The sequence below is a fragment of the Rattus norvegicus genome, chromosome 13 (genome assembly GCF_036323735.1).
Source record: "Rattus norvegicus strain BN/NHsdMcwi chromosome 13, GRCr8, whole genome shotgun sequence".
In the NCBI taxonomy this organism is placed as follows: domain Eukaryota; kingdom Metazoa; phylum Chordata; class Mammalia; order Rodentia; family Muridae; genus Rattus; species Rattus norvegicus.
Genome location: NC_086031.1, coordinates 61,408,143 through 61,430,388, shown reverse-complemented (window position 1 = coordinate 61,430,388; position 22,246 = coordinate 61,408,143). Strand labels below are relative to the sequence as shown.

General features: G+C 39.1%; 1 long non-coding RNA gene across 2 annotated transcripts in view; it reads left to right on the top strand.

The window, feature by feature from the left end:
• Nucleotides 1–3,649: 3,649 nt before the first annotated feature.
• LOC120096273 (uncharacterized) overlaps nt 3,650–22,246 on the top strand; it is a 56,159-nt gene continuing 37,562 nt past the window's right edge. The window contains exons 1-3 of one of the 2 annotated variants that reach the window (XR_010057047.1): nt 3,650–5,718; nt 7,078–7,245; nt 19,023–21,414. This is a non-coding gene — a long non-coding RNA (uncharacterized LOC120096273). Of the gene's footprint in view, nt 5,719–7,077; nt 7,246–19,022; nt 21,415–22,246 lie in introns of those variants that run through there. The other variant, XR_005492529.2, reaches the window with a different exon arrangement.

The window sequence follows — 22,246 nt, the reverse complement described above, 5'->3', positions numbered from 1 at the left end:
CCTTCTATATGGGTGTTCCCCTCACCATCTTCCACCCATTACTGCCATGCCTAAAGAATCACGATCACTGGGGGTCCAGCCTTGGCAGGACCAAGGGATTCCACTTCCACTGGTGCTCTTACTAGGATACTCATTGCTACCTAAGCAGTTGGAGCCCAGGGTCAGTCAATGTACAGTCTTTGGGTAGTGGCTTAGTCCTTGGCAGCTCTTGTTGGTTGGCATTGTTGTTCATATAGGGTCGCAAGATCCTTCAGCTCTTAGAGTCCTTTCTCTGATTCCTACTACAGTGGTCCTGTTCTCGGTTCAGTGGTTTGCTTCTGGCATTAGCCTATTAATTTGCCACATTCTGGCTGTGTCTCTCAGGAGAGATCTACATCGGGTTCCTGTCAGCATGTACTTCTTTGCTTCATGCATCTTATCAAGTATGGTGGCTGTATATGTATGAGCCACCAGTGGGGCAGGCTCTGAATGGATGTTCCTTCAGTCTCTGTTCTAAACTTTGCCTCTCTATCCCCTACTAAGAGTATACTTGTTCCCCTTTTAAAGAAGGAGTGAAGCATCCACATTTTGGTCATTCTTCTTGAGTTTCACATGTTCTGTTCATCTAGGGTAATTCGAGCATTTGGGCTAATATCCACTTATCAATGAGGGCATACCATGTGTGTGTTTCTGTGATTGGGTTACCTCACCCAGGATCATATTTTCCAGTTCCATCCATTTGCTTATGAATTTCATAAAGTCATTGTTTTTGATAGCTGAGTAGTATTCCATTGTGTAGATGTACCACATTTTCTGTAACCATTTCGCTGTTGAACAGTATCTGGGTTCTTTCCAGCTTCTGGCTATTATAAATAAGGCTGCGATGAACATAGTGGAGCATGTGTCTTTGTTATATGTTGGGGCATCCTTTGGGTATATGCCCAAGAGAGGTATAGCTGGGTTCTCAGGTAGTGCAATGTCCAATTTGCTGAGGAACCTTCAGACTGATTTCCAGAATGGTTGTACCAGTTTGCAATCCCACCAACAATGGAGGAATGTTCCTCTTTCTCCACATCCTCACCAACATCTGCTGTCGCCTGAGGAGTTTTCGATCTTAGCCATTCTCACTGGTGTGTGGTGAATTCTCATGATTGTTTTGATTTGCATTTCCCTTATAACAAAGGTGTTGAACATTTCTTTAGGTGCTTCTCAGTCATTCAATATTCCTCAAACTGTTCTTTGTTTACCTCTGAGCCCCATTTTTAATAGGGTTATTTGTCTCCCTGAAGTCCAAATTCATGAGTTCTTTGTATATTTTGGATATAAGCCCTCGAGTGTCCTTTGCCTTACAGAAGCTTTGTAGTTTTATGAGATCCCATTTGTCAAGTCTTGATCATAGAGCATAAGCCATTGGTGTTTTGTTCAGGAAATTTTCTCCAGTACCTATGTGTTCAAGATTCATGCCCACTTTTTATTCTATTAGTTTGAGTATATCTGTTTTGATGTGAAAGTCCTTGACCCACTATGACTTAAGGTTTGTACAGGGTGATAAGAATGGGTTGATCTGCATTCTTCAACATGCTGATCTCCAGTTGAACCAGCACCATTTGCTGAAAATGCAACCATTGGAGGTTTTGGCTCCTTTGTCAAAAAACAAGTGACCATAGGTATGCGGGTTCATTACTGGGTCTTCAATTCTATTCCTCTGGTCTATCTGCCTGTCTCTGTACCAATATCATACAATTTTCATCACTATTGCTCTGAATTACTGCTTAAGTTCCGGGATGGTGATTTCCCTGGGAGTCCTTTAATTGTTTAGGAGAGTTTTAGCTCTCCTGGGATTTTTGTTATTCCAGATGAATTTACGAATTGTTCTGTCTAACTCTATGAAGAAATGGATTGGAATTTTGATGGGGACTGCATTGAATCTGTAGATTGCTTTTGGTAAAATGGCCATTTTTTCACTATATTAATCCTGCCAATCCATGAGAATGGGAGACCTTTCCATCTTCTGAGATCTTCTTCAATTTCTTTCTTCAGAGGCTTGAAGTTCTTATCATATAGATCTTTCACTTGCTTGGTTAAAATTACACTGAGGAATTTTATATTATTTGGGACAATTATGAAGCATGTCATTTCCCTAATTTCTTTCCTGTCTTGGTTTGCTTTTGCGTAGAGGAAAGCTACTGATTTATTTGAGCTAATTTTATTCCCAGCCACTTTGCTGAAGGTGTTTATCAGATTTAGTAGGTCTCTGGTGGAACTTTGGAATCATTTAAATATACTATCATATCATCTGTAAATAGTGATATTTTGACTTCTTCCTTTCCAATCTATATCCCTTTGATATCCTTTTGTTGTCTGATTGCTCTGGCTAGGACTTCGAGAACTATGTTGAATAAGTAGGAAGAGAGTTGACAGCCTTGTTTAGTCCCTGATTTTAGTGGGATTGCTTCAAGTTTCTCTCCATTTAGTTTAATATTAGCGACTGGTTTGCTGTATATGGTTTTTACTATGTTTAGGTATAGGACTTGAATTCCTGTTCTTTCCAGGACTTTTATCATGAAGGGGTGTTGAATTTTGTCAAATGCTTTCTCAGCATCTAATGAAATGATCATGTGGTTTTTATCTTTCAGTTTGTTTATACAGTGGATTACGTTGATGGTTTCCCATATATTAAACCATTCCTGCATACCTGGCATGAAGCCTACTTGATCATGATGGATCATTGTTTTGATGTGCTCTAGAATTCGGTTTGCAAGAATTTTATTGAGTATTTTTGCATCGATATTCATAAGGGAAATTGGTCTGAAGTTCTTTTTGTTTTTTTGGTCTTTGTGTGGTTTATGTATAAGTGTAATTGTGGCTTCATAGAAGGAATTAGGTAGTGCTCCATCTGTTTAAATTTTTTTTAGAATAGTTTGGATAGTATCGGTATGTGGTCTTCTATGAAGGTCTGATAGAATTCTGCACTGAACCCATCTGGACCTGGGCTTTTTTTGGTTTGAAGAGTTTAATGGCTGCCTTTATTTCTTTAGGAGTTATGGGGTTGTTTAAATGGTTCATCTGTTCCTGATTTTACTTCAATACATGGTATGTGTCTAGGAAATTGTCCATTTCCTCCAGATGTTCAAGTTTTGTTTAATATAGGCTTTTGTAGAAGGAACTAAAGATTTTTTGAATTTCCTATGATTCTGTTGTTAGGCCTCCCTTTTCATTTTTGATTTTTGTTAATTTGGACAGACTCTCGGTGTTCTGTGGTTAGTCTGGCTAAGGGTTTATCTATCTTCTTGATTTTCTAAAAGAACCAACTTTTGGTTCTGTTGATTCTTTATATAGTCCTTTTTGTTTCTACTTAGTTGATTTCAGCTCTGAGTTTGATTATTTCCTGCCTTCTACTCCTCCTGGGTGTATTTGCTTCTTTTTGTTCTAGAGCTTTTAGGTGTGCTGTCAAGCTGCTGATATGTGCTCTCTCCTGTTTCTGTCTGCAGGCACTCAGCGCTATGAATTTTCCTCTTAGCACAGCTTTCATTGTGTCCTGTAAGTTTGGGTATGTTGTACCTTCATTTTCATTAAATTCTAAGAAGTCTTTTATTTCTTTCTTTATTTCTTCCTTGACCAGGTTATCATTGAGTAGAACATTGTTCAACTTCCCTGTATATGTGGGCATTCTTCCCTTACTGTTTTTGAAGACCAATTTTAGCCTGTGGTGGTCTGATAGGACACATGGGATTATGTCTATCTTTCTGTATCTGTTGAGGCCTGTTTCATGACTGATTATATGGTCAATTTTGGAGAAAGTATCATGAGGTGGTGAGAAGAAAGCATATTCTTTTGATTTAGGATTGAATGTTCTATAAATATGTTAAGTCCATTTGGTTCATAACTTCTGCTAGTCTTTCTATGTCTCTGTTTAATTTCTGTTTCCATGATCTGTCCATTGAGAAGAGTTGGGTGTTGAAATCTCCTACTCTTATTGTGTGAGGTGAAGTGTGTGCTTTGAGCTTTAGTAAGGTTTAGTAAGGTTTAGTAAGGTTTCTTTTACGTATGAAGGTGCCCTTGTATTTGGAGCATACTTATTTAGGATGAAAGTTCATCTTGGTGGATATTTCCTTTGATGAATATGAAGTGTCCTTCCTTATCTTTTTTTATGACTTTTGGTGAAAATCGATTTTATTCAACATTAGAATGTCTACTCCAGCTTGCTTCTTCACATCATTTGCTTGGAAAGTTGTTTTCCAGCTTTTTACTCTGAGGTAGTATCTGTTATTGTCTCTGAGGTATGTTTCCTGCAGGCAGCAAAATGCTGGGCCCTCATTTTGTATCCAGTTTGTTAATCTGTGTCTTTCTATTGGGGGAATTGAGTCCATTGATGTTGACAGATATTGAGGAATAGTGATTGTTGCTTCCTATTATCTCGTATTTGGAGGTGAGATTATGTTTGTGTGCTTGTCTTCTCTTTGTTTTGCTTTTTCTAGAGTGTAGCTTGCCTCCTTGTGTTGGGCTTTACCATTTATTAACTTTTGTAGGGCTGGATTTGTAGAAAGATATTGTGTAAATTTGGTTCTGACATGGAATATCTTGATTTCTCCATCTATGTTAATTGAAAGTTTTGGGGGATACAGTAATCTGGGCCGTAATTTGTGTTCTCTTATGACCATCTCTCCAGGATCTTCTGGCTTTCATACTCTCTTTTGAGAAGTCTGGTGTAATTCTGATAGGTCTGCTTTTATATGTTACTTGACCTTTTTCCCTTACTGCTTTTAATATTCTTTCTTTGTTTTGTGCATTTGGTGTTTTGACTATTATGTAACAGGAAGAGTATCTTTTCTGTTCCAATCAATTTGGTGGTCTGTAGGCTTCCTGTATATTTATGGGTATCTCTTTCTTTAGGTTAGGGAAGTTTTCCTCTATGATTTTATTGATGATATTTACTGGTCCTCTGAGTTGGGAGTCTTGACTCTCTTCTCTACCTATTATCCTTATGTTTGATCTTCTCATTGTGTCCTGGGTTTCCGGTATGTTTTGAGCCAGTAACTTTTTCTGTTTTACATTATCTTTGATAGTTGTGTCGATGATTTCTATGGAATCTTCTACTCTTGAGATTCTCTCTTCTATCTCTTGTATTTGTTGGAGATGCTTGTATCTGTGGCTTCTTTTCTCTTCCTTTCTTTTCTATATCCAGGGTCATCTCCCTTTGTGCTTGCTTTATTGTCTATTTCCATTTTCAATTCCTTCACCTGTTTGATTGTGTTTTCCTATAATTCTCTCAGGGATTTTTGTGTTTCCTCTCTAAGGGCTTCTACTTGTTTACTTGTGTTTTCCTGCATTTCTCTAAGGGAGTTCTTTATGTCTTTCTTAAAGTCCTCCATCATCATGATAAAATGTGATTTTAAATCTAGATCTTGCTTTTCTGGTGTGTTTGGACATTCAGTGTTTGCTTTAATGGGAGAATTTTGCTCTGATGATGTCATGTAGTCATGGTTTCTATTGTTTGAGTTCTTATCTTGCCTCTCACCATCAGGTTGCTTCTTTTGTTACCTTTTTCTGCTATTTTTCACAGTGGCTTGACTGTCCTATAGGCTGTGTCAGGAGTGCTGCAGATCTGTTTTCCTGTTTTCTTTCAGCCAGTTATGGGAACAGGGTGTCCTGCTTTCAGGCGTGTAGTTGTTCCTGTCTACTGGCTTTCAGCTGTTCCAGTTTCCTGAGTCCACCAGGCAAGTCACTTCGAGCAAAAAGGTTGGTCTTACCTCTGGTCTCAGGCCTGAAGTCGCTCATTGTGGCTGGGTTTCAGCTCTCTATGAGGGCAGCAACCAGAAGGGCCTGCCCCTACTTCTGAGTCCCTGTGGACAGGGGACCCTGATGGTGCTAGGTGTTTTCCTCTAGAGTAGTCTCCTCTGGTTTCCCAGGTGTTTCTGCCCTCTGAAGGTCTAGCTCTCCCTCCCATGGGATTTGGGTGCAGGGAGCTGTTTGACCAGTTCCATTCAGATCCGGGCACAGTCCGGACTGCAAGGCTCCTGCAGCTTGACTTGCCCTATCTTTCTGTTCCCAGAGTCCCTATCCAGTTTCGTCTTTGGCAAGGGATGTGGGCAAAGGTGGGCAGAAAGTAGCAATCTCTCCTGTTCTGCAGTCTCAGGATTGCCGACACGTCTGGGCGATGAGCGATCTCTCCCATGGGGTTTGGGAGCAGGGAGCTGTGGGCTTGGATCAGCAAGGTTGGGTCATCAGCTAGAAACCCCATAGTGTAATTTTTAACAGCTGCATAATATTCCATTCTTTAAACATACCATGTTTTCTTTTTCTTTTTTTTTTTGGTTCTTTTTTTTTTTTTCGGAGCTGGGGACCGAACCCAGGGCCTTGTGCTTCCTAGGTAAGCGCTCTACCACTGAGCTAAATCCCCAGCCCCATACCATGTTTTCTTTATCTATTTTTCACTAGAGGAACATCTATCTAGGGTGTTTCCTAGGATAGCACTAAACATGGTTGAGAAAGTAGTCAACTGTCAGATGAAGTGTCTCTTGGGGATATGCCCAAGAGTGACATATCTGGATTTTGAAATAGATCTACTTCCAAATTTCTGAATATACATCATGTTGATTTCCATAGGTAGTTGTAAAGGTTTGCACTCTGACTAGCAGATGGAGGAGTGTTCCCCTTGTTCAGAACCTTCATCAGTATCAGTTGTCACTTGAGTTAGTCATTTAGACAGGTAGATAGTGATAGAATTTTCCTTATGGGCAAGGGTGTTAAACTGAGTAGATAGCTCAGAGACCCTGAGATGTGGTGTGAAACTAACACTACTACTTGTCTGTAGAAAAGAGATAAGAAAAATATAACAATAATGACTGTGAATGATATTCTTCTACACTAATATACAAGTATCATTTTCAGCTATTATAAGAGAAGCTTTCTCCTGCAGCTGATAGAAACTAACTCAGAGACCCATAGCCAGATATTGTACAAAAAAAAAAGAAAGAGAGAGAGAGAGAGAGAGAGAGAGAGAGAGAGAGAGAGAGAGGGAGGGAGAGAGAGAAAGAGAGAGAGAGCTTTTGAAATACAGCTCTAAATAAAAAGTCTTCATCAAATCTCTCCCCTTAGGTCTCAGGCAATCCTAAAGAATAGGAGGAAAATAGAGTGTAAGATCCAGAAGTGATTGAGGACATAAGGAGAAAAATATCCTCTAAGTCAACTGAGCAAATCTCATATGAATTCACAGAGACTGAAGCAGCAAGCAAAGGGACCATACAAGTCCTCATCAGATCATATGTATGTATGTGCTTATGTGCATATGTGCATATATGTATATGTGTATGTGTATACATGCATACCTGTATACATGTATATGTGTGTATGTATGTGTGTACTTGTGTATGTGTGTATATATGTACATATGCATATATGTATATATGAATATGTATACATGTGTATATATATTTTATTATAGCTTTTGCTTTAGGACTTGTAAGTGTGTAAAAAGATGGGTTTCTGATTATTTTGCCTTCTCATGCATGGGCTTTGTTTTGTCCAAATTTTAGGTGAAGTTTTCATTTTATCTTAGTATGTTTTATTTACTACTTGTTGTTATCTCTTAGAAGCAGATTTGTTATCTGTTGTTTTCTAATGAGAGAAAGAATTGGTGTGGATCCAGGAGGGAGGGATGATAAGGAGGTACTGGCTAAAGTAGTCTGACAAAACTAATCAGAACATACTGTATGAAAAGAATATATTTTCAATAAAGAAAAATCTAAAATGGATTAAGGAAATGCTGTGAAGCCCAAAAAGATAATTTTCTTTCTTTTCTTTTCTTTATTAGATTTTTTAATTTACATTTCAAATGTTATCCCCTTTCCCAATTTCCTAAACTCCCTACCCCTAATTCTTCTATGAGGGTGTTCTCCCCATGAACCACATACCCCTTCCCACCTCCCAGCCCCAACATTCCCCTATACTTGGGCATCGAGCCTTGACAGGACCAAGAACTTCTCCCACTGGTGCCCAACAAGGCCATCCTCTGCTACATATACAGCTGGAGGCATGGGTCTGTCCATGTGTATGTACTCTTTGGGTGGTGATTTAGTACCTAGGAGCCTGGTTGGTTGGTATTGTTGTTCTTATGGGGTTGCAAGCCCCTTCAGCTCCTTTAATTCTTTCTCTAACTCCTCCTATAGGGACCCTATTCATTCTTAGTTCAATGGTGTGCTGCTAGAATTTGCCTCTGTATTTGTCATGTTCTTGCAGAGTCTCTCAGGAGACAGCTATATTAGGCTCCTATCAGCATGCACTTCTTGGCATCAGCAATATCGTATGGGTTTTATGGCTGTATGAGTATGGTCTGGATTCTAGTCATTATCTATCTTCATACCTCCTTAAGGCAGTTTGTATAGGAAAGACATTAATATTTCATTTGCAATAGAAGTTTAAAATATCAGCTTTTGTAAATACTAAGAGACAACACTTCAGATGAAACTGCTTGGAGGCTAGAAGTGAAATCAACCTTTATTTCAGCACAGTGGTAGTTAAATTCTAGTTGAATGATAAAACAATGTTTTACATTAGGAAGAATATATAACTTCTTATAATTGTGGGTTTGGTATTTTGATTTCAAGTTTACTATAGAATAAATAGCATAGAGATAAACATTATACATAGAAATGATTTTCATTGCATCTTTAAATTCTAAATCATCCTTCAACATCATTCATTTATTCATTCACTTACTCACCCAATAACCTTTTCCTAGACTTATAAATTATTCTATTTAATGGATATTTTAATTGCATAGTTATCAAATTTTTCATAATATAATGTAGATGAAGAGTGTGTACCCCATCTCTAAAGATATACTAACATAAATATAGGCATAAAATATAAGAAAGCTTACATTAGTATTTTGACCTTGTTATAAATGCAGAGTAGCTCAGTAAATGGTTGTTGTTGTTGTTCTTTTACTAATGAGATTTTGAAGAAAAATTGTTCTGTTTCACAAATGAAAAAAATGAGTTGTATTAAGTTTTCAAGGTAATCAATAATCCTGGACAGAAAATTTTGCTAACTGTTGACAGGTCACTTTCTCAGAAAAACAGCTTCTTGAGTCATTTGGATATATTAGATATTATCTCTCTATTGGATATAGGAATGGTAAAGACTTTTCCCAATCAAGTGCTTGCCATTTTGTCCTTTTTTTTAATTTTTTTTTATTTTTTTTTATTAACTTGAGTATTTCTTATATACATTTCGAGTGTTATTCCCTTTCCCGGTTTCCGGGCAAACATCCCCCTCCCCCCTCTCCTTCCTTATGGGTGTTCCCCTCCCAACCCTCCCCCCATTGCCGCCCTCCCCCCACCAGTCTAGTTCACTGGGGGTTCAGTCTTAGCAGGACCCAGGGCTTCCCCTTCCACTGGTGCTCTTACTAGGATATTCATTGCTACCTATGGGGTCAGAGTCCAGAGTCAGTCCATGTATAGTCTTTAGGTAGTGGCTTAGTCCCTGGAAGCTCTGGTTGCTTGACATTGTTGTACATATGGGGTCTCGAGCCCCTTCAAGCTCTTCCAGTTCTTTCTCTGATTCCTTCAACGGGGGACCTATTCTCAGTTCAGTGGTTTGCTGCTGGCATTCGCCTCTGTATTTGCTGTATTCTGGCTGTGTCTCTCAGGAGCGATCTACATCCGGCTCCTGTCGGTCTGCACTTCTTTGCTTCATCCATCTTGTCTAATTGGGTGGCTGTATATGTATGGGCCACATGTGGGGCAGGTTCTGAATGGGGGTTCCTTCAGTCTCTGTTTTAATCTTGCCTCTCCGTTCCCTGCCAAGGGTACTCTTTTTCCTCATTTAAAGAAGGAGTGAAGCATTCACATTTTGATCATCCGTCTTGAGTTTCGTTTGTTCTAGGGATCTAGGGTAATTCAAGCATTTGGGCTAATAGCCACTTATCAATGAGTGCATACCATGTATGTCTTTCTATGATTGGGTTAGCTCACTCAGGATGATATTTTCCAGTTCCAACCATTTGCCTACGAATTTCATAAACTCGTTGTTTTTGATAGCTGAGTAATATTCCATTGTGTAGATGTACCACATTTTCTGTATCCATTCCTCTGTTGAAGGGCATCTGGGTTCTTTCCAGCTTCTGGCTATTATAAATAAGGCTGCAATGAACATAGTGGAGCACGTGTCTTTTTTATATGTTGGGGCATCTTTTGGGTATATGCCCAAGAGAGGTATAGCTGGATCCTCAGGCAGTTCAATGTCCAATTTTCTGAGGAACCTCCAGACTGATTTCCAGAATGGTTTTACCAGTCTGCAATCCCACCAACAATGGAGGAGTGTTCGTCTTTCTCCACATCCTCGCCAGCATCTGCTGTCATCTGAGTTTTTGATCTTAGCCATTCTCACTGGTGTGAGGTGAAATCTCAGGGTTGTTTTGATTTGCATTTCCCTTATGACTAAAGATGTTGAACATTTCTTTAGGTGTTTCTCAGCCATTCGGCATTCCTCAGCTGTGAATTCTTTGTTTAGCTCTGAACCCCATTTTTTAATAGGGTTATTTGTTTCCCTGCGGTCTAACTTCTTGAGTTCTTTGTATATTTTGGATATAAGGCCTCTATCTGTTGTAGGATTGGTAAAGATCTTTTCCCAATCTGTTGGTTGCCGTTTTGTCCTAACCACAGTGTCCTTTGCCTTACAGAAGCTTTGCAGTTTTATGAGATCCCATTTGTCGATTCTTGATCTTAGAGCATAAGCCATTGGTGTTTTGTTCAGGAAATTTTTTCCAGTGCCCATGTGTTCCAGATGCTTCCCTAGTTTTTCTTCTATTAGTTTGAGTGTGTCTGGTTTGATGTGGAGGTCCTTGATCCACTTGGACTTAAGCTTTGTACAGGGTGATAAGCATGGATCGATCTGCATTCTTCTACATGTTGCCCTCCAGTTGAACCAGCACCATTTGCTGAAAATGCTATCTTTTTTCCATTGGATGGTTTTGGCTCCTTTGTCAAAAATCAAGTGACCATAGGTGTGTGGGTTCATTTCTGGGTCTTCAATTCTATTCCATTGGTCTATCTGTCTGTCTCTGTACCAATACCATGCAGTTTTTATCACTATTGCTCTGTAATACTGCTTGAGTTCAGGGATAGTGATTCCCCCTGAAGTCCTTTTATTGTTGAGGATAGCTTTTGCTATCCTGGGTTTTTTGTTATTCCAGATGAATTTGCAAATTGTTCTGTCTAACTCTTTGAAGAATTGGATTGGTATTTTGATGGGGATTGCATTGAATCTGTAGATTGCTTTTGGTAAAATGGCCATTTTTACTATATTAATCCTGCCAATCCATGAGCATGGGAGATCTTTCCATCTTCTGAGGTCTTCTTCAATTTCTTTCCTCAGTGTCTTGAAGTTCTTATTGTACAGATCTTTTACTTGCTTGGTTAAAGTCACACCGAGGTACTTTATATTATTTGGGTCTATTATGAAGGGTGTCGTTTCCCTAATTTCTTTCTAGGCTTGTTTCTCTTTTGTATAGAGGAAGGCAACTGATTTATTTGGGTTAATTTTATACCCAGCCGCTTTGCTGAAGTTGTTTATCAGCTTTAGTAGTTCTCTGGTGGAACTTTTGGGATCACTTAAATATACTATCATGTCATCTGCAAATAGTGATATTTTGACCTCTTCTTTTCCGATCTGTATCCCTTTGATCTCCTTTTGTTGTCTGATTGCTCTGGCTAGAACTTCAAGAACTATATTGAATAAGTAGGGAGAGAGTGGGCAGCCTTGTCTAGTCCCTGATTTTAGTGGGATTGCTTCAAGTTTCTCTCCATTTAGTTTAATGTTAGCAACTGGTTTGCTGTATATGGCTTTTACTATGTTTAGGTATGGGCCTTGAATTCCTATTCTTTCCAGGACTTTTATCATGAAGGGGTGTTGAATTTTGTCAAATGCTTTCTCAGCATCTAATGAAATGATCATGTGGTTCTGTTCTTTCAGTTTGTTTATATAATGGATCACGTTGATGGTTTTCCGTATATTAAACCATCCCTGCATGCCTGGGATGAAGCCTACTTGATCATGGTGGATGATTGTTTTGATGTGCTCTTGAATTCGGTTTGCCAGAATTTTATTGAGTATTTTTGCGTCGATATTCATAAGGGAAATTGGTCTGAAGTCCTCTTTCTTTGTTGTGTCTTTGTGTGGTTTAGGTATAAGAGTAATTGTGGCTTCGTAGAAGGAATTCGGTAGGGCTCCATCTGTTTCAATTTTGTGGAATAGTTTGGATAATATTGGTATGAGGTCTTCTATGAAGGTTTGATAGAATTCTGCACTAAACCCGTCTGGACCTGGACTCTTTTTGGTTGGGAGACCTTTAATGACTGCTTCTATTTCCTTAGGAGTTATGGGGTTGTTTAACTGGTTTATCTGTTCCTGATTTAACTTCGATACCTGGTATCTGTCTAGGAAATTGTCCATTTCCTGAAGATTTTCAAATTTTGTTGAATATAGGTTTTTATAGTAAGATCTGATGATTTTTTGAATTTCCTCTGAATCTGTAGTTATGTCTCCCTTTTCATTTCTGATTTTGTTAATTTGGACATACTCTCTGTGTCCTCTCATTAGTCTGGCTAAGGGTTTATCTATCTTGTTGATTTTCTCAAAGAACCAACTTTTGGTTCTGTTGATTCTTTCTATGGTCCTTTTTGTTTCTACTTGGTTGATTTCAGCTCTGAGTTTGATTATTTCCTGCCTGCTGCTCCTCCTGGGTGTATTTGCTTCTTTTTGTTCTAGAGCTTTTAGGTGTGCTGTCAAGCTGCTGACATATGCTCTTTCCTGTTTCTTTCTGCAGGCACTCAGCGCTATGAGTTTTCCTCTTAGCACAGCTTTCATTGTGTCCCATAAGTTTGGGTATGTTGTATCTTCATTTTCATTAAATTCTAAAAAGTTTTTAATTTCTTTCTTTATTTCTTCCTTGACCAGGTTATCATTGAGTAGAGAATTGTTCAATTTCCACGTATATGTGGGCATTCTTCCCTTATTGTTATTGAAGACCAGTTTTAGGCCGTGGTGGTCCGATAGCACGCATGGGATTATTTCTATCTTTCTGTAACTGTTGAGGCCCGTTTTTTGACCAATTATATGGTCAATTTTGGAGAAAGTACCATGAGGAGCTGAGAAGAAGGTATATCCTTTTGCTTTAGGATAGAATATTCTATAAATATCCGTGAAGTCCATTTGGCTCATGACTTCTCTTAGTCTGTCGACATCACTGTTTAATTTCTGTTTCCATGATCTGTCCATTGATGAGAGTGGGGTGTTGAAATCTCCCACTATTATTGTGTGAGGTGCAATGTGTGTTTTGAGCTTTAGTAAGGTTTCTTTTACATATGTAGGTGCCCTTGTATTTGGGGCATAGATATTTAGGATTGAGATTTCATCTTGGTGGATTTTTCCTTTGATGAATATGAAGTGTCCTTCCTTATCTTTTTTGATGACTTTTCATTGGAAATTGATTTTATTTGATATTAGAATGGCTACTCCAGCTTGCTTCTTCTGACCATTTGCTTGGAAAGTTGTTTTCCAGCCTTTCACTCTGAGGTGGTGTCTGTCTTTGTCTCTGAGGTGTGTTTCCTGTAGGCAGCAGAATGCAGGGTCCTCGTTGCGTATCCAGTTTGTTAATCTATGTCTTTTTATTGGGGAGTTGAGGCCTTTGATATTGAGAGATATTAAGGAATAGTGATTATTGTTTCCCTTTATATTCATATTTGGATGTGAGGTTATGTTTGTGTGCTTTCATTCTCTTTGTTTTGTTGCCAAAACGATTAGTTTCTTGCTTCTTCTAGGGTATAGCTTGCCTCCTTATGTTGGGCTTTACCATTTATTATCCTTTGTAGTGCTGGATTTGTAGAAAGATATTGTGTAAATTTGGTTTTGTCATGGAATATCTTGGTTTCTCCATCAATGTTAATTGAGAGTTTTGCTGGATACAGTAACCTGGGCTGGCATTTGTGTTCTCTTAGGGTCTGTATGACATCAGTCCAGGATCTTCTGGCCTTCATAGTTTCTGGCGAGAAGTCTGGTGTGATTCTGATAGGTCTCCCTTTATATGTTACTTGACCTTTTTCCCTTACTGCTTTTAATATTCTTTCTTTATTTTGTGCGTTTGGTGTTTTGACAATTATGTGACGGGAGGTGTTTCTTTTCTGGTCCAATCTATTTGGAGTTCTGTAGGCTTCTTGTATGTCTATGGGTATCTCTTTTTTTAGGTTAGGGAAGTTTTCTTCTATGATTTTGTTGAAGATATTTACTGGTCCTTTGAGCTGGGAGTCTTCACTCTCTTCTATACCTATTATCCTTAGGTTTGATCTTCTCATTGAGTCCTGGATTTCCTGTATGTTTTGGACCAGTAGCTTTTTCCGCTTTACATCATCTTTGACAGTTGAGTCAATGATTTCTATGGAATCTTCTGCTCCTGAGATTCTCTCTTCCATCTCTTGTATTCTGTTGGTGAAGCTTGTATCTACAGCTCCTTGTCTCTTCTTTTGGTTTTCTATATCCAGGGTTGTTTCCATGTGTTCTTTCTTGATTGCTTCTATTTCCATTTTTAATTCCTTCAACTGTTTGATTGTGTTTTCCTGGAATTCTTTCAGGGATTTTTGCGATTCCTCTCTGTAGGCTTCTACTTGTTTATTAATGTTTTCCTGTGTTTCCCTAAGTGTGTTCATGTCTTTCTTGAATTCCTCCAGCATCATGATCAAATATGATTTTGAAACTAGATCTTGCTTTTCTGGTGTGTTTGGAAATTCCATGTTTGTTTTGGTGGGGGAATTGGGCTCCGATGATGGCATGTAGTCTTGGTTTCTGTTGCTTGGGTTCCTGCGCTTGCCTCTCGCCATCAGATTATCTCTAGTGTTACTTTGTTCTGCTATTTCTGACAGTGGCTAGACTGTCCTATAAGCCTGTGTGCCAGGAGTGCTGTAGACCTGTTTTCCTCTCTTTCAGTCAGTTATGGGGACAGAGTGTTCTGCTTTCGGGCGTGTAGTTTTTCCTCTCTACAGGTCTTCAGCTGTTCCTTGGGCAAGTGTCTTGAGTTCACCAGGCAGCTTTCTTGCAGCAGAAAATTTGGTCTTACCTGTGGTCCTGAGGCTCAAGTTCGCTCCTGGGGTGCTGCCCCTGGGCTCTCTGCAGTGGCAGCAACCAGGAAGACCTGTGCCGCCCCTTCCGGTAGCTTCAGTGCACCAGGGTTCCAGATGGTCTTTGGCTTTTTCCTCTGGCGTCCGAGATGTGTGTGCAGGGAGCAGTCTCTTCTGGTTTCCCAGGCTTGTCTGCCTCTCTGAAGGTTTAGCTCTCTCTCCCACAGGATTTGGGTGCAGAGAACTGTTTATCAGGTCTGTTTCTTTCAGGTTCCGGCGGTGTCTCAGGCAGGGGTCCTGCCGCTCCTGGGCCCTCCCCCACCGGAGCCCAGAGGCCCTATACAGTTTCCTCTTGGGCCAGGGATGTGGGCAGGGGTGAGCAGTGTTGGTGGTCTCTTCCGCTCTGCAGCCTCAGGAGTGCCCACCTGACCAGGCGGTTGGGTCTCTCTCTCACCGGGTCTGGGAGCAGAGAGCTGCTGCGGGCCGGGATCCGCGGGTGTGGGACTTCCATTTTGTCCTTTTGATAGTGTCCTGTGCCTTACAGAAACTTTACAATTTTATGAGGTTCCATTTGTTGATTGTTGATCTTAGAGCATAAGCCACTGGTGTTCTTTTCAGGAAATTTTCACCTGTACACATGTATTATAGACTTTTCCCCACTTTCTCTTCTGTTAGTTTCAGTGTATCTGGTTTTATATGGAAGTGCTAGATCCACTTGGACTTGAGCTTTGTACAGGTGAAAGTAATGGATTCATTCCCATTCTTCTACATGCCGATTTCCAGTTTAATAAGTACCATTTTTTGAAAATGCTATCTTTTTCCCCCTCATTGGATCTGGATAGATTTGGCTCCATTGTTCAAGATCAAGTAATCATAGGTATGTGGGTTCATTTTTGGGTCTTCAATTCTATTCCATTGATCAATCTGCCTGTCTCTATACCAATACCATGCCTTAATTTTTTTTATCACTATTGCTCTATAATAGAGCTGGAGTTTAGGAATGGTGATTCTCCAATAAATCTTTTATTGTTGAGAATAGTTTTCACTATCCTGGGCTTTTTAGTATTCCAAATGAATTTGCAAATTGCTCTTTCTAAGTCTAAGAGGAATTGAGTTGGAATTTTGGTGGGAATTCAATGAATCTGTAGATCGCTTTGGAAAGACAGCTATTTTTACTATATTAATCCTGCCAAACCATGAATATGGGAACTATTTCAATCTTCTGAATTCTTCTTCGATTTTTTTTTCTTCAGAGACTTGAAATTCTTGTCATACAGATCTTTCACATGCTTGATTAGAGTCCAGGTAATTAAATAAGCCTATTTATTTATTCATTTATTTTTGGTTCTTTTTTTTCGGAGCTGGGGACCGAACCCAGGGCCTTGCGGTTCCTAGGCAAGCGCTCTGCCACTGAGCCAAATCCCCAACTCCTAAATAAGCCTATTTAAAGTGAGGTACAGAAATAAATAAAGAATTCTCAACTGAGGAATATGGAATGGCTGAGAAGCACCAAAAGAAATGTTCAACATCCTTAATCACCAGAGAAATGGAAATCAAAACAACCCTGAGATTCTACCTGACACCAGTCAGAATGGCTAAGATAAAAACTTCAGATTACAGCAGATGCTGGCAAGAATGTAGAGAAAGAGAAACACTCCTAGAGGATTTGGTGGGATTAGAAGATGGTAGAACCACTCTGGAAATCAATCTGGTAGTTCCTCAGAAAATTAGACATTGTACTTTCTGAGGTCCAAACTACACATCTCCTGGACATATACCCAAAAGATGCTCCAACATATAACAATGATATATGCTTCACTATGTTCAATAGCAGCCTTGTTGTTAATAGTCAAAAGCTGGAAAGAACCCAGATACCCTTGAACAGAGAAATGGATACTGAAAATGTCATACATCTACACAATGGAGTACTGCTCGGTTATTAAAAACAATGACTTCATGAAATTCTTTTTTTCTTTTCTTTTGTTGGATATTTTCTTTATTTACATTTCAAATGTTATCCCATTTCCCCATTTCCCCTCCAGAATCTCCCCATCCATTCTCCCCTCCCCGTGCTTCAATGAGGGTATTCCCCCACCCAACGACTCCCTCCTCCTTCTTCCCAGACCTGGTATTTCCCTACAGTGGGGTATCAAGACTTGTCAGGACCAAGGGCCTCTCTTTTCACTGATGCCCCATAAGGCCATCCTCTGCTACATGTGTGGCTGAAGCTATGGGTAGCTCCGTGTGTACTCTTTCTTTGGTGGTTGTATTCCTGAGACCTCTGGGAAGTCTGGTTGGTTGATATTGGTCTTCCTATGTGGGTTGCAATTCTTTGGCAAATGGATGGAATTAGAAAATATGATCCTGAGTGAGGTAACCCAATCACAAAAGAACACACGTGGTATGTACTCACTGATAAGTGGATATTTGCTCAAAAGTTTGGAATACCCAATAAAATTCACAGACCACATGAAGCTCAAGACGAAGAAAGATCAAAGTGTGGATGCTTCAGTCCTTCTTAGAAGGGGGAACAAAATACTCACAGGAGGAAGTATGGAGGCAAAGTCTGGAGCAAAGACTGAAGGTAATGCCATCCAGAGACTGCATCTCCTGCAGACCCATCTCATTTAGAGTTACCAAACCCAGAAACTATTGTGGATGCCAGTAGGTACATGCTGACATAGATGCCTCCAGAAAGACTCTGCCAGAATCTGACAAATAAAGAGGTAGATGCTCACAGTTGACCCTTGGATTGAGCATGCGGACCCCAGTGGAGTAGTTAGAGAAAGGACTGAAGGATTTGAAGTGGTTTACAACCCTCTAGGAAGAACAATAATATCAACCAACCATACCCCCTTCCTCTCCAGTGCTTCCTTGGACAAAACCACCAACTAAAGAGTAAACATGGAGCAATCCATGGCTCTTCCAGCTGCATATATAGCAGATCAATGGGAGGAGAGGTCCTTAGTCATGTGAAGTCTTGATGCACCAGTGTAAGGGAATGCCAAAGTGGGGAGGCAGGAGGGAGTGGATTTGTGGGTTGGGGAGTACCCTCACAGAAGCAGGGGGAGATTGGATGGGATTGGGAGTTTGCGTAGGAAAACCATGAAAGGGGATATGAAATTTAAAGAAATTATTCAATAAAAGAAAGAAAAAGTATCTAGGCATTTAGGATTTTGTGTCTAATTATTCAATTTTGTGTCTAATTATTCAATAAAAGAAAAGAAAGAAAAAGTATCTAGGCATTTAGGATTTTGTGCACCACAAGCACTTTTCACAGATAGATTTGTATTAGGATGAAATAAATTCAGTGGAAGAATCAGGCAGGTAATACCCTAGAACTGCATTAAGAAAAACATTACATGCCCATGCCCACTAACAAGTTGTATTTTTACTCTATAGAGAGACACACAGCAAATTTGCATTTTAAAAGGTTTCTGCCTTCAGTGGTCATTCAGTAACTGAGTAGAGAAAGGCTTGGAAAGGTACCAAGGGGAATTAAAGGGAGAAGATGAGCTGTGTGTTTCCATCACAGCAACACTCCTTTATTCAAAAAGCGCTCCCCTATAAACATTTAAAATTGAAAGTGTAAGCAATTATTCTTTTACACAGACCTACAGAGTAACCCAACGAATGGAATTATCAAAGCTCCTGAAACAGAAGTGCTGAAGAGATTATGTAGCATAAAGAACTTGGGTAATGCCTGGTGGGGTAAAGAGTGAGGGAGCAGAGTTGAAATCCCCAAGAAGTATTGCTTTATCCAAATGTAGTCTATTAGGGTATTAGGAAAGACCTTGAGATCTTGGAATGTATAACAAGCACAATAAAACATGAATAAAAAGTATGTAACTTGGATAAAGATGTTCAATCAAGATGACAAGAGACTCTGTCTCTGTCTCTGTCTCTGTCTCTGTCTCTCTCTCTCTCAAGTAAAGTCATGCATAAAGAAGCAGCAGAGAAGAGTCTGACTCAGAGGAGCACTGTGAATCAATAGTGTCCATGAGGGAGTGCTTGCAACTAAATCCTCAACAATTCCTTGACCATGCTATAGGTAAATGCAAATTGCATACCAGGCTTTCAAATGTTAGTAAAACATGATAATGCTTCATAGTGATTATGTTTGTAAATACAGTATCTTAGATCCACAGATGCACCTAACACCATTTCCTTATTCGTATATTGCAAATATAGCTTACTAGAAATGTAGATGCACTATTTCCATATTAACTTTGCCCCTCCCTTTATAGAGAACCTGAGGATTTATTTTATATGCTGTTCCTCATTTAAGTCAATTTTGAAAATTGCCCCAGAAAATACATTGAGCTTGTAGACTGAATGGGAAAAGAATGGGAGTAGATGTTTCTCAAAAACATAGTGAACAAAAAGTACGAAATCATTATACTGCTTGTATAAAAAATAACCTGGCAATTAATAACTTTTGGTAAGGGTGCATGTATGTAGTAATTTTAAAGAAAAGTGTAAGAATGAGTTCAAAATTCTGGTACTTATTTATTTAGTCTTGTATTTTTGAAAGCTCTATTACAATTATTCTCACTGTAATGCTTCTGACAGAAATAGAGGAATCATAAATACATAAGGATTGCAATTTCATATGGAAGTCCTCTTGTACACCATTCCTCAAGGGTAATACCTTAATGTCTAGATGGTTAATGAGTAAAAAATGCTTTGCAGTTATTTTACAGAAGGTATATAGACTAGTCATTAGACTGACAAATATTTTAGTTATTAATTGCTAAAATGATTTAGAGTGCATGAAATAATTTCCAATGTGATATTTTATTCTGTCTGAAATTCATTTACTTGTATAATTTTATCACACTTGGATTTCCTGCCATAAGCATCAAATGATGTGACATGGATATTCTAATTTACAAGGTTATTAAAAATTATGATGTCAGCTTCATGTAAATTTAATGGAGATATTTGTGAAATTTTCTATTTATGAAAACATATTTGTCAAGTGCTGGAATAATTAGGGATGATGATTGAGTTATTTCTTTAAAGGTTTTCCTTAGATTATCAGAAATATAGTATATAGAAATGTAAATCTGTGTAGGTGGAGTGAAAGACAGCAGAATATTAAATACTAGAATACAGAAAAGACACAACAAATGGGTAGGGAAAGCTGTGAGTTTTCAGGTTATAAAAATCCTACAGGTTGGATATCTTTAAAGCATACCCCCGTATGACTAATATCCATCACTTTTATAGTAGGCAGTCTGAGGAAAATCTCAGTTTTTTGCTTCTGAAGCATTATTTAAATAAATAATGATTCAGAAACAAGTGTAATATTTCTCCTACTCTGTATAATCTGATATTATTATCAATAATGTTGATCTGGAAAATATACAAAAGCCTCTTAAAAACCCTATACATGTTTATTACTTTTTTCTTTTGAGACAGTATCTCTCTATGTATCCCTGTCTATCTTGGAACTGGTTATGTAGACAGGCTGGACTCAGACTCAAAGAGATCTTCCTTCCCCTGCCTGCTGAGGGCTGAGAATACAGGTCCATGCTACACCATGCTGCTGGGTTTTAAAATCTGATTTTATAGTTTTCTAGCATTTTAAATATTCAGTTTTCTATATTTCTTGAACTTGCTTTCTTCATTGTCTATTATTTCCATAATGTGAGGACTTATTTGACTTTGACGACATTCCATATGGATTTTGTTTTTCAAATTAAGGGAATGTTGAATAGCTATTAAATATTCTTTTGTTTCAACACACAATTCTTTATTGATTCATGAAAAATAGCTTAGCTCTATATTTTTAATTTATTAATAGCAGATTACTTGCTAAAAACAGTGTGCTATTTTAAACCAAAAGGAAAAGTGTGTGTGTGTGTGTGTGTGTGTGTGTGTGTGTGTGTGTGTGTGTGTGTGTGTAGTGTTAGCCACATTAACAAGCCTGGATCTTATTCAAATTCTTTCCACAATACTAGTGACTTTATGTAGAACTAATAGTGTTTTTAATCCATGTGATTGTAATTCTAACAAGTATCAGTGCTGAAATATATGAATCTGTGGAATCTATGTCGTATATTCTCCCTCAGATTGTTTATAATTTCAGCAATTTATGGTCTCTTCCACAGTCTGTAATGTGTTGAATATATGAAACTCGCAAAGTATATTTGCTTGATATTCAGGAGTTATGTGATCATTTTTAAAACAAGAAAGCAACACATTGACTATATTTAATGTGACAGTTAGAAATCCTCTCTTAGGCACCAAAGGGAAGGGAAACCCTTGGTCCTGCCAAGGCTGGACCCCCCAGTGTAAGGGAATGTCAGGGTGGGGAAGCAGGGACGGGTTGGTGGGTTGGGAAGCACCCTAAAGAAGGAGGGGGATAGGGGATGGGATAGGGAGTATATGGACAGGATACAGGGAGAGGGAATAACATGTGAAATGTAAATAAAGAAACACACAAAGGCAAAATTACTCGGGGACCTGGACACTTCTAGTTTCTAGCTGGTGAGCGAACCTCACTGATCCTGGTCACAACTCCGTGCCCCAAACCCAGTGGGAGAGAGTGGTGATCGCACAGAGGTGAGGGCAATCCTGAGACTGTAGGGTAGGAGAGACCATCACTTCTGCCCACCTTTGACCACATCCATGGCCCAAGAGGAAACTGTATAGTGCCTCTGGGCACAGGAAGATACAGTAAAGCTGCAGGAGTACTGCAGTCCAGACTGCAACCCATTCTGAACAGAAACGGTTAAACAGCTCCCTGCACCCAAATCCCATGGAAAAGAGAGCTACCCCTTCAAAGGGGCAGACATGTCTGGGAAACCAGAGGAGACTATTGAAATCCACACATTTCTTTTTTTTTCTATTTAATTTTTTCTCCATCTTTATTAACTTGTATATTTCTTATTTACACTTCAATTGTTATTCCCTTCCTGGCAACCTCCCCCTATCCCATCTCCCTCCCCTTCTATATGGGTGTTCCCCTCCCACATCTTTCTCCACATCCTCACCAGGATATGCTGTCACCTGAGTTTTTGATCTTAGCCATTCTCACTGGTGTGAGGTGGAATCTCAGGGTTGTTTTGATTTGCATTTCCATTATGACTACAGATGTTGAACATTTCTTTAGGTGTTTCTCAGCCATATGATATTCCTCAGCTGTG